General features: G+C 37.1%; 1 long non-coding RNA gene across 2 annotated transcripts in view; it reads right to left on the reverse strand.

Annotated features, from left to right (window-relative positions):
• LOC110340560 overlaps window positions 1–6,048 on the reverse strand; it is a 261,177-nt gene extending 255,129 nt beyond the window's left edge. For both annotated transcript variants that reach the window (XR_005878864.1, XR_005878863.1), the window contains exon 1: window positions 5,681–6,048. This is a non-coding gene — a long non-coding RNA (uncharacterized LOC110340560). The remainder of the gene's footprint in view (window positions 1–5,680) is intronic.
• Window positions 6,049–10,540: the final 4,492 nt, after the last annotated feature.

Raw genomic sequence — 10,540 nt, forward strand, 5'->3', positions numbered from 1 at the left:
GTATTGTTACCTCTTTTTCAAGGATTTATTGTTTTGTGCATCCCACAGGTTTCATACGCTTTTTAGGCTATTGTTATTGCTCTTCATTACCTTCTAGAACTTGAAGGTAAGACCCTATTGTAGAAAATACTTATATCATAAGACATGGAGAAATTTAATATACTGATCTGAAATCTTTATTTGTACTGTCTAATTTTCAAGATTCTGGAAGGTTCTATGTAAGTTTCTGGGAGAGAAAAGTAGTCAATAATATTTCCTAACTAGAATTTCTGCAACTACAATACCAATGTTCTTGGAAGATATGAACACATAAATTTGGGATGATAAAGTGGTATGGTAGATAGGAAAAGAACTGTAGGGGACCAATGGTTGTATATTTGTTCAAAATACATTATATACATGTATAAAATTAATAAGCAATGAAAAAGAGAGCCTTAAAAGGAAAAATACAGGAAAACACAAGAACATTCTTAGCAAAACTCCCAACACTACTACTAGCCTCAAGAATCAATAAGTGAACATACAAAACTCAAAGTTTCTGCACAGCAAAAGGAAACACCAGCAGAACAAATAGACATCCCACAGCATTGCAGAACATCTTTACCATTTACTTCAGACAAAGGGCTAATATTCATACTTTACAAAGAACTGTGAGACTCAAACAGGAAAAGAACTACAGGTCTATGAAATAGCAATGTCTGGAGTCATCTAAGAGTTCTTTTGTTTCACTGAGGCTTTCTGAGTTACATTCACTTATGCTTACTATGATTTACCATTAATGTAACTGTGCAAAAACAAAAAGCCATTAAGCTTGGAACCTGGTGTTCTTGTCCTTTGTCATTAGAAATTTTTTGAGATACCATAAATATTGATATGGATTCATGTAGAATTCCAGTGATTCATTACATAGGAGGTAACACCAGCTTTTGTTTAGGTTTTTGTTGCTTTTCCCTGCTCAAATGTGCATGTCTAGTTTGGCGGAGCACAGGATTAATGGCTTCCTGTGTCAATACTTACAACATCCCCATGAGATAAGCAACCCCACGGATACTTTTCATGAGAACAAATAGAGGCATTTAATACTTAGAAGGCTTTGCCTAAAGTGACACTGTTCATTGGTGGGAACTCATTTGAACCCATGTGCTGATTTCAGAACCCACGGTTTAAAATCTCTTGCCAGGTGGCATGACAAGAACCCTTTCCCCTTTGCTTCCAATACATCACAATACCAGACAAATTCCAAATGAGATAATGTAAAGTTAAAGCAATACTCAAAAAAAGATATCAAAGTATAAACTACAAATTAGTTGAAGCCTGGCATGAAAAGCAGACAACTTCACACACTTTCAAGTAAGCTGGGCTTCACTGGACTTCCACATTTGTCCCACAGTGAGCAATGCCTGGTGCCAGTTTTGCTGATGGAACACTGAAGGTGATTTAACTGAAGTTGAGTGACTGCAACCACTCCTCTTCCCTCCCCTCAGCTGTTGCTTACATAGCAAAACCATGTTTATTTTATTTTGTAACTATGTGTGTGCATTTGTGTCTATGTGTAGAGGTATCTGCACATGAGTGCAGTTGCTCACAGAAGCCATAAGAGGATACTGGATGACCTGAAGCAGGAATTTTAGGTAGCTGTTAACACCCAGAAACCTGTGCTTGTGCATGAACAGTCCTCTGGAAGAGCAGCAAGCATTCATAGCTGGAAAACCACCTCTGTCCAACCCCAGAAATTTCTTAAGGAACATAAAGAGTCTTGATCATGCAGCCAGAACTTGTGTCAAAGTGCTCTTTGACATATTAACTAGATCTAGAATATGCTCATTACCCAAGATTGTGGACTGGGACAGAGAACATACAATGCTAGCTATAATACCTTAGGACTCTATTCAAGGGCTAGAAATAGAATTTTTAAAAAATCTCTCGCTTAATTTGATCCACAAATCAAAATCCCAATGCATGAGAGAATAATAGTAAAAGGATAGGGGCTATAGAAATCACTCCTTAGTAAAATACTTGTGGGGACAAAAGCATGATGAAGTGAGCTGGATCACAGCACTCAAATATAAAATTGGGTACAGTGGCTCATGACTGTAATCCTAGTATTGGTGGAGGAACTTGGAGGTTTGCCTGACATTATTCTAGCTGGTGAGAGATCTCCAGGTTCAGTAAGACACTCTCTCAAAAAATGTGGCAGGGAATAATACAGAAAAACACTCAATATTGTCCTCTAGTCTTCATGTACATAGACATATAATCTTTCAAGCTACTCTAGATGATGCAAAAATCATGGAGCAGGTTCAGAGTGACTTCAGAATAAGCATAATAGGATCCTCCAAGAGACAATGAAATAAATACCACGTATAAAGTGACAATTAATGAAATGAACATCATTCTTAGAAAAGAATCTTTTTGAATCCCCCCAAAATGTAGTTAAAATACATTTTGTATGGTTTTATATAGTGGACATAGTTTAAAAAAGAATTAGCAAATTGGAAGATATCTCTGAGTAATCTACCAAGAGTCTAGCACAAATCAATATGTAAAAGATGGAAGAGAATTTCAGAAGTGTTTATGCTGCATGATGGAATTTTAATGTAGCTTACAGAGAACTGCACAAGAAAATTGAAGTCAATATTAGAAGGAAGACTACTTGAAAAGAAAATATGCAAGTTTTCTATTTCTTACAAAAGTTAAGGCTCCTAAAGCCAAAGTGTTTACAAAGGTGAAAACCCTCTCTGAGCATAAAGGAAAGTAATAAATACTGCTGTTCTCAGGGACAGGATTTTGAGAATCCTTGATGTGGATGGAATAAATCATCTTTAAAATAAATTCACCAGCCCAGCTGAAATACAAATACAGTAATGAGGTAACCTTCTTGATGAGAGCAGATCCAGGCTTGCTGTTACAGATTTCTTTTGCTACAGGGGTCAAGAAGGAACCTGACGTTTAGTGGACATGAGACGGAAGAAGTTCACAGAGGCTAATAACCCCAGCCCATATCCAGTTCATTCTGGAACCCTCTGTGTGAGCTCATGAGTTCAAGCACAGTGAGAAACACACTCTGCTTTGGTGTTTAGAAGGATAGTTAATCACCAACATGGGACAAGTATGCCTGACAAGTGTTGATCTACCATTTGTAATATATTCTGCAAAAAGTTCCTTGTATTACCCTTTAAATCTTTGGGAAAGTACTATTACCCCTGTTTTATTTAGCAGTATCAAAAAATACTTTTTAATGCACTGTACTTATCTGTTGTGTACTTGTGTGTAGATTCTAACCTACACAAGAATAACATTAATCATGGCACTAGGAGGGAGAATGTTATAATACAAAGTTAAAAGCATGTACGCAAGATATGTGTGTATGTGTGTGGTGTTCAGGGAATATATATATATGAATATATGATTATTGAACACCTACTGTTTCCTACTGACTGAACAAAAACACTGTGAAAACCAAGGAAATATTAGCATTTTGTAAAAAAATATATACACCTTAAAAATACAGAATTAAAATGATAACATGACTGATTTCAATTTTTTAATAAAATTTCTCCATCACCCACCAGTAAGAAAATATGACCAGCAACAATTAAAGTTAATGCTTTAAGATTAAATACTTAAATGCTAAGCAGACCTTTCTATCTTTTGTTCCCTGCAACTCACACACTTGTAATGGGAAATCCATTCTTTTGCAGCCCCTCCCTGTAGTACGCTGGCTTCCTGGGCTGTGTTGAAAAATAATAAGCTTACCTTGTAGTTCTAGATTTTGAATTGGTTTTGAAGGAATAATATGAGTACATTTTTTTCAACCATAATCGTCAAAATGTCTGTCTTTTTCATAAATTCTTGATGCACCTTCTCTTTTTTCAAGGTTTCTAAAAGCAAGGCACATTTCTTGCTATTTGCATTGATTTAACAAAAGTCCTTACGAAATATATTCCAGGTGCTTTGGGGCTAAGAACACAATTTCTCAAAATACGTAAATGGAAATCATTGTTTTTCTCTCTTAACAAAAAAAGAAAAAGTTTTCCCTTTCTAGCTACAAGAACAAACAGGAACTGGGACCAGGGGGATGAAAGAGGGAATGTAACAGGTGGCAAGGGCATAATGCACTTATTTCTCCCAGGAAAGAATGTGTGTGCCACATTTTTGCTTTGATAACACAGCTCAGGTCACATCACAGAACTAACTTGTCTTTCTTGCACATAATCTCTGTACAAAATGCCAGACAAGGGCTCAGCTATGCCAACAGTTGACAGGTTTCCATGAAGCTTGCAAAAGAGTAGCTAAGTAATGCTACAAAATGACCTTGTAACTGAAATCACACTCTGACACCCTTTAATGCTTTTCTCCCTTCATTTCAGGGCTGGAGCTTCACCCTGACTGCTTTTAGTTTATTAATTCACTTTCTCAAACAGAGTGAGAGAGTTTGAGAAGGGAAGCTGTCTCAATGTAAATTCTATCCTTAAAACAAGTAGGCAAAATTGCATTACCTCCAACTTTGTAAAATGTTTAAATGAGAGTGAAACACAGACATGAGACCTCTCTCAAAACAGCGAATTGATGATACATTCTCCACTTCATAAAGCACAAATACTAAAGCAGTAAAAACTGATTTGCTAATGTAGTGAACAACATCAATTTTATTTTAGCACTAACTACAAATGTAATTCTGAACTTGGAGCTTTGGAATGAGAAAATTAAATCTCCTCTGCTCACATTTCTGGGTGTGCTTGCAGGCTCAGATTTTCTTTGAACAACAACAACAAAAACCACATTGCAAATAGGATTTAGGTATGATTAAACTAGGCATTAATCACAACTTATACTCCGGGGTTTTGGTTGTGCTTGGGAGGTTTAACTTTAGAAAACATGAGCTTTCTAACCTCCATGGTTTTTGCACTGAAACAAGAACTGCTAAGCAGTATTTCAACACAATTCTTCAAAAAGAAATGTGTGCAAAGTTTCTACCACACAATGCGAGCGAACACGATCAACAGAACAAAAGAAGTTTGCATGCTGCTACTCAAAAAGGGCTTTTAAGGAGTCCTTCCCAGGAATACTCCACACACACCACTGGAAGCGTAGGGGAAATCAAAGCCCACTTACTCTTCAGTGTGTAAAGACATACTTCCTTTCTTATTTTACATTAAAAATAAGAGGGTTCGCCGACAAGTCTTGCTTGGGGCCAGTCAGCTAAGCTAGGGCCCTGACCCTTACCCTGGCCAGGAATGTTCACACAAAGCTCTTTCCAAAGGTCTGTGCTGCACATTTCTGAGATAAGGCACCAAAACATGAAGCCATTGCCAACTGACACAGAAGTTGGACTAAATGAAATGTTTACATATATCCTGTCTCGTGTTTCTTCCTCATCCCGGCAACACATGATTTCTAAATCTATAATGACTCTGACTGCAGAAGAGCAGGACTTAAACAAAAGGAAAACTGGAAGAGAAAAAGACAGGACAATTATAAATACTGTATTTCTCTTTTCAGATTGCCAAAATCATGTGAAATCAAGCAGAGACAAAGCCACATAACTTTGGGATTTCTAAATATTCTTACTGGCTTGTCCCCCTTGCCCCCTCCCCCCACCCTGAAAGCATCACAGATTTCTTAGCTTGCATTACAACCCAGAAAGAACATTTGAGTAACGTCTTAAATCTGCACTCACCGTGTGAAAGCAACAGTTGCGGAGAGTAAAAGTGTGTTTTTTCCTGTCCCCTGTTCCATCTCAGTTTTGACTACAGTTGTCCAACAACCAAAAGGCCGGAGCCGACACCCAGAGGCCCCGTCCATGAGCGGGTTCATTTGCCTGTCAGTCTGGACGCTGGCTTCTATACGCTGCAGCTGTGTACTTTCCTGAAGTCCTAATACAATTTCCATGTGTTTCCCACCGTCTCACACAGGTGATCTGGCCTTTCAGTCCAAAGAATACGCAGAACACTTTTCAGGTGAGGCTGTAGGATCTGGCTTTAAATTGTCCACCCTCAAGTTAAGGAATTCTTGGTGGGTGGAGAGAAGCAAGCTCACTACAGGGAACTCGGGCTGTAATCAGACTGCAGAAACTTCCTCTGTTTTCCTGCCTTGCAGGCTGAGCGGCTGGTGCCTCTTTCGCAGAACTTCGGAATGTACAGGGAGGACGCAAAGGGGCCCTGCCAGACAAGCCTTTCTCAATCAATTAGCTTGCAGCCATTACTTGTGACCTGAGGTCACACAGCATAAGTGTGTAGGGTGTGCCTTCAGGGGTCCCTAGGCTACTTACTACAGCTAGATAGCCAAAGCAGAGCAGACCCTGAATTCTAGAAATGTTTTAATAGGAAATATGCTAAAAATGCAAAGTAAATGAAAGGGAAATCCGAGTGTCTTTTTGAGTAGGCATTATTGAATTTAATGAACCCAAAACAATCATTTTCCACATTGGATCAAAGAGCATTTAGGACAGAGTAGTGATATGGTTCCTTTATAGTATATGCCAGGAGATGTGGAAATGACAAATAACTCATATGAGCAATCACATGATTACCAGAACATACATTCCTTGTATTGCATAGATACTGAGGTTTTGCTTTAGACTTTTAAAGAATTTTGATGCATAATTTAAGTATAAACAAACTTCTTGGTGCCTTAGGAAAGGACTTCTCTTTGAGGGCCTCTGGTGAGACTCCACAGAACATTAACATCACAAATTCTCTTATTTTCAGAACTATATTAATTATAATGTCCTCTAGTTCAGAAAAGTGCATCTCCCCTTTGGAACACTTCAAATTGGGAATTGATCTGAATATCCATGAAACACTAAATAAAAATTGGATGTTGTAAAACTATGTCTTCATTTTATACATGAAGTTTTTGTATCCTTCAAAAATACTTTATAATAATAGCTATCATTATTAAAATTGTAACAAGGAAGTGTAAAGTAATGGTACACCAAGCCAATCCATCCTTTTGAATGATCCAACCAAGTTAAGGAGCTCATGATTTTACAGATTGGATCAGACACCCTTCCCTCTCACAGAGGCTGTCACTCAGAGACAGAGATAGATGGCCAATGCTCATTCCTTCACCCTATTTACTAGGTAATCCCACAGGCACATAAAACATCATCCAATTCAGACTGCTTGGAAAATTCTTACAGATCCTGAAGGTCTATATATTTCATCACCTATCACTTAGCAAACTGAATTAACTTCAATTAGGGATCATCTGATGTAAATCAAACAAATTCAAATTAAAATAAATGCATATGAAATTCGTGATTAAATAATACTTTCTACTAAATACAGCCTCAATTTTGAAAATACAGAAACAGACAATATAGTTGTAAGTATTAAAGCTAGCTCTAGTTGGGTTGAATGCAGAAACTGGGTTTTCCACGTTCTCAAATATAAAACACATAGTCATTGATAGGTCTATATATCACCTCTGAGTAGGTTTTAGAAAACAAAGAATAGAAGACGTTTGACATCTTTCAGTGAATCCATCATGTCTGTTTTGCAAACTGAAATTGAGCATCATTGGAAAATATACCTACTAGTAGACATAAGCCCATGGAGGGTGCTACACATCAGTGCTACACCATAATCTGTGTTGTACTTTCATTTTTTCTCTTTTCCTTTATGCAAGATTAACAGCTAATTTAAGAGTCAACAAAGTCACCTAGTGTTATACTTTAGATGCCTAGAGTCATATAGTTCAGGATATGACTTTCATTGTAATATAACTTCATTGCACATGAAATGAAGGATTTTCCTTTAAGTTCAGAAAGGTCACTAATATCCCATACAAAGCATAAAACACATACCAGAACTTGAACAGGAGTTGATGATTTCCCAGGCTATAATGCAATTTTTATGGCCAGTTTGCCAGTTTTTATGTGGCCACAGACATTTCTGAATTACACACGGGTTATGAAAATAATCCCCTTTGCTGAAGTCTGGTATTACCCGAGAAAGATCACTACCAGGACACTATTAAAAAGAGTTTGTCAACTTAAAAACATCAACTCTTTTCTTTACGGAGAAAAAGGTCTGGTACTCTAGATATGCTGATGATTTAATCAAACATGGTAGATCATGTTCGGCTGAATTCATTTAATTACAAATTATCTCCACTGTCCAAATCATGTTACTATGTGAACAGTACCTTACATATTTAGAGAGGCTAATTTAGAATACATTCTGTAATAGTTAATGATTCATTCCACTTAGGGATGAAAATTAATAGACTTCCATGTAATCTAAAAGACTCACATAATAACAAGGTATTAGCTATAAATTGCATATTAATATTTTATATTAATTATAATATTTATCTACATATACTTTCACTCATGTTTAGAATGTTTAGAAAAGGGCCGTTTTTCCTGGGGAAAAAGAAAATAAAATGTTTAAGAAAATAATACAATAAATTTCTAGGAGTTGAAGATATAAGTCCATAGTAGAATGCTTGTTGGCTTAACCAAGGCCCTATGTTCAATTCCAACCTGTAGAAAATGAAAATTTTCTAGACTTCTATGACAAGTGATAAACAGTCTATACGCACTAGTCAAACCCAGCCAACTTTTGGTTAAAATAGCTCAGAGAAAAAAAAGTTGAAGCTCAAAGACTCAGATGAACTCAGTATTCTCATTGCTACTCTTAATTTTGATTTGGTTTTTTTTTTCTGTAGCTTCTTAGTTAGGTTTTCTATTGCTGTCTAGGGACACCATGACCACAAAAAGGGAAATAATTTAATTGGGGTGGCTCATTTACAGTTTCAGAGGTTCAGTCCATTATCTTCAAGGTGGGGAGCAGATGGCCTTCAGGCAGACATAGTGCTGGCTACACCTTGATCAGAAGGTAACAGGAAGGACTGTGACACTTGGCCATATCTTGAGGGTATGTCACATGAAAGCCTGCCCCCACAATGACACACTTCCTCCAACAAGGACATTCTGACTCCATCAAAGCCACATATCTTGATCACCTAGAGCTGGAGTTCCAGGCAGTCGTGAGCTGCCCATCCTGGGTGCTGGGAACCCAGCTCAGGTCCTGGATAAATAAGTAAGTGCCCTTAGCCACCGAGTCTTCTCAACTGCCCCCTGCTACTTTCCTTAAACTGAGCTTTTCCAAATCTAGCTGTGCGTAGAGGTGACATTTGCTGTGTCTTGTTTGCAGCATCATTATTACTTTCTACGCAATCCATAATCAGAGTTTCATGTTTCTTTTTGATCCAAAATTGTTGAAGTGTTGGTTTGTTTTATTTTTTATCTTGTTCAGGCATGCACATCTTCTGTCCTCACTGAAATGTCTCATGACCTAGTACATGGCATATAATATGATATGCTGTCAGACTTTGAGAAAAAAGCATTTTTACATGTAAGATATAAATTCTTCTGTCTTATAAATCATTTTTATTATATACATAAAAAATTAAGTTACCATCTTTAAAAAAAGTGTGTGTGTGTGTGTGTGTGTGTGTGTGTGTGTGTGTGTGTGTGGTCATATGGACTTGTGAGATCAAAGTACATAAAAGGGTAGTGAGGATCATGGAGTCACAGGCAGTTGTGAGTTAGTGGACACAGACACTGGGAAACAAACTCAGATCTGCAAGGACAGAATGCGTTCTTAACCACTGAGCCATTTCTCCGCCTCATAAAATTGTAGTCTTAATAAAAAAAAAAAACAATACTCAAGCATCAAAATATCCATAGCAAACTGCATTCCTGTTTGCCACAATTATTTATAGTTGCTTCTCTATTTCATTATACTATGTTTTCAATTAGGTGTATTTTAAGAAAAAAATCATTAAACAATAGGAGAATCAGGCATTACCAATTTAGGTATCTTGAGTATTCTAAAATTATACACATAGATAACTTAAAACTTTAAACTTATTTTTCGTTATTTGCACTCTAGTTAAACAATACTTTTAAAGACTCTTTCAAAATTGATTTTAGAAAGGTCCCCTTCTTTAAATTTTATTGCTTTTGCCACATTCATTGCTTACATCTTAAAATGTTAAGTGCATACGTAAAATTATATCCCTTTATGCATTTGGCCTTTGTTTCCACTCTAAGAGCATATGGCAAGAGTCATCTCTTTTAGTCAGTGACAAATGCCCCTCCCCAGAATGCACTGCTTTGACCCTTAATTAGATTTTCCCAGACCATCTAAAATAACTCATGTCCGAGACTCTCCCTGTCTGCCTGTGTCCCAAGGGATTTGATAGGAGAAGGAAAGCAAGGCAGTGTAGGACTGTTGCTCAGGGTGTGTGTTGCTGAACTGGTCAAGAGTGGAGGAGCGGGGGAGGCTGCATTTTAAAAGAACAAATGAAGCAGAGAAAAAGAAAGTCAACACTCAAACACAGAAACACTTCACAATAAACTAAAATAAGAAGACTTAGTTATTGAGTGAGTTAGAACAGGTGGTCCAAAAACACCTAGTCAAAGAGCAATTGTTTCACAGCGATGTGTATGACAAGTTGCCTAGGTACTGTCATTTAAACGTGTAGAAACAGAAAAAAAAATTTAAGTGACAATGAGGAGAGGAAG

The sequence above is a fragment of the Mesocricetus auratus genome, unplaced genomic scaffold (genome assembly GCF_017639785.1).
Source record: "Mesocricetus auratus isolate SY011 unplaced genomic scaffold, BCM_Maur_2.0 Super-Scaffold_100008, whole genome shotgun sequence".
NCBI classification, from domain to species: Eukaryota; Metazoa; Chordata; class Mammalia; order Rodentia; family Cricetidae; genus Mesocricetus; species Mesocricetus auratus.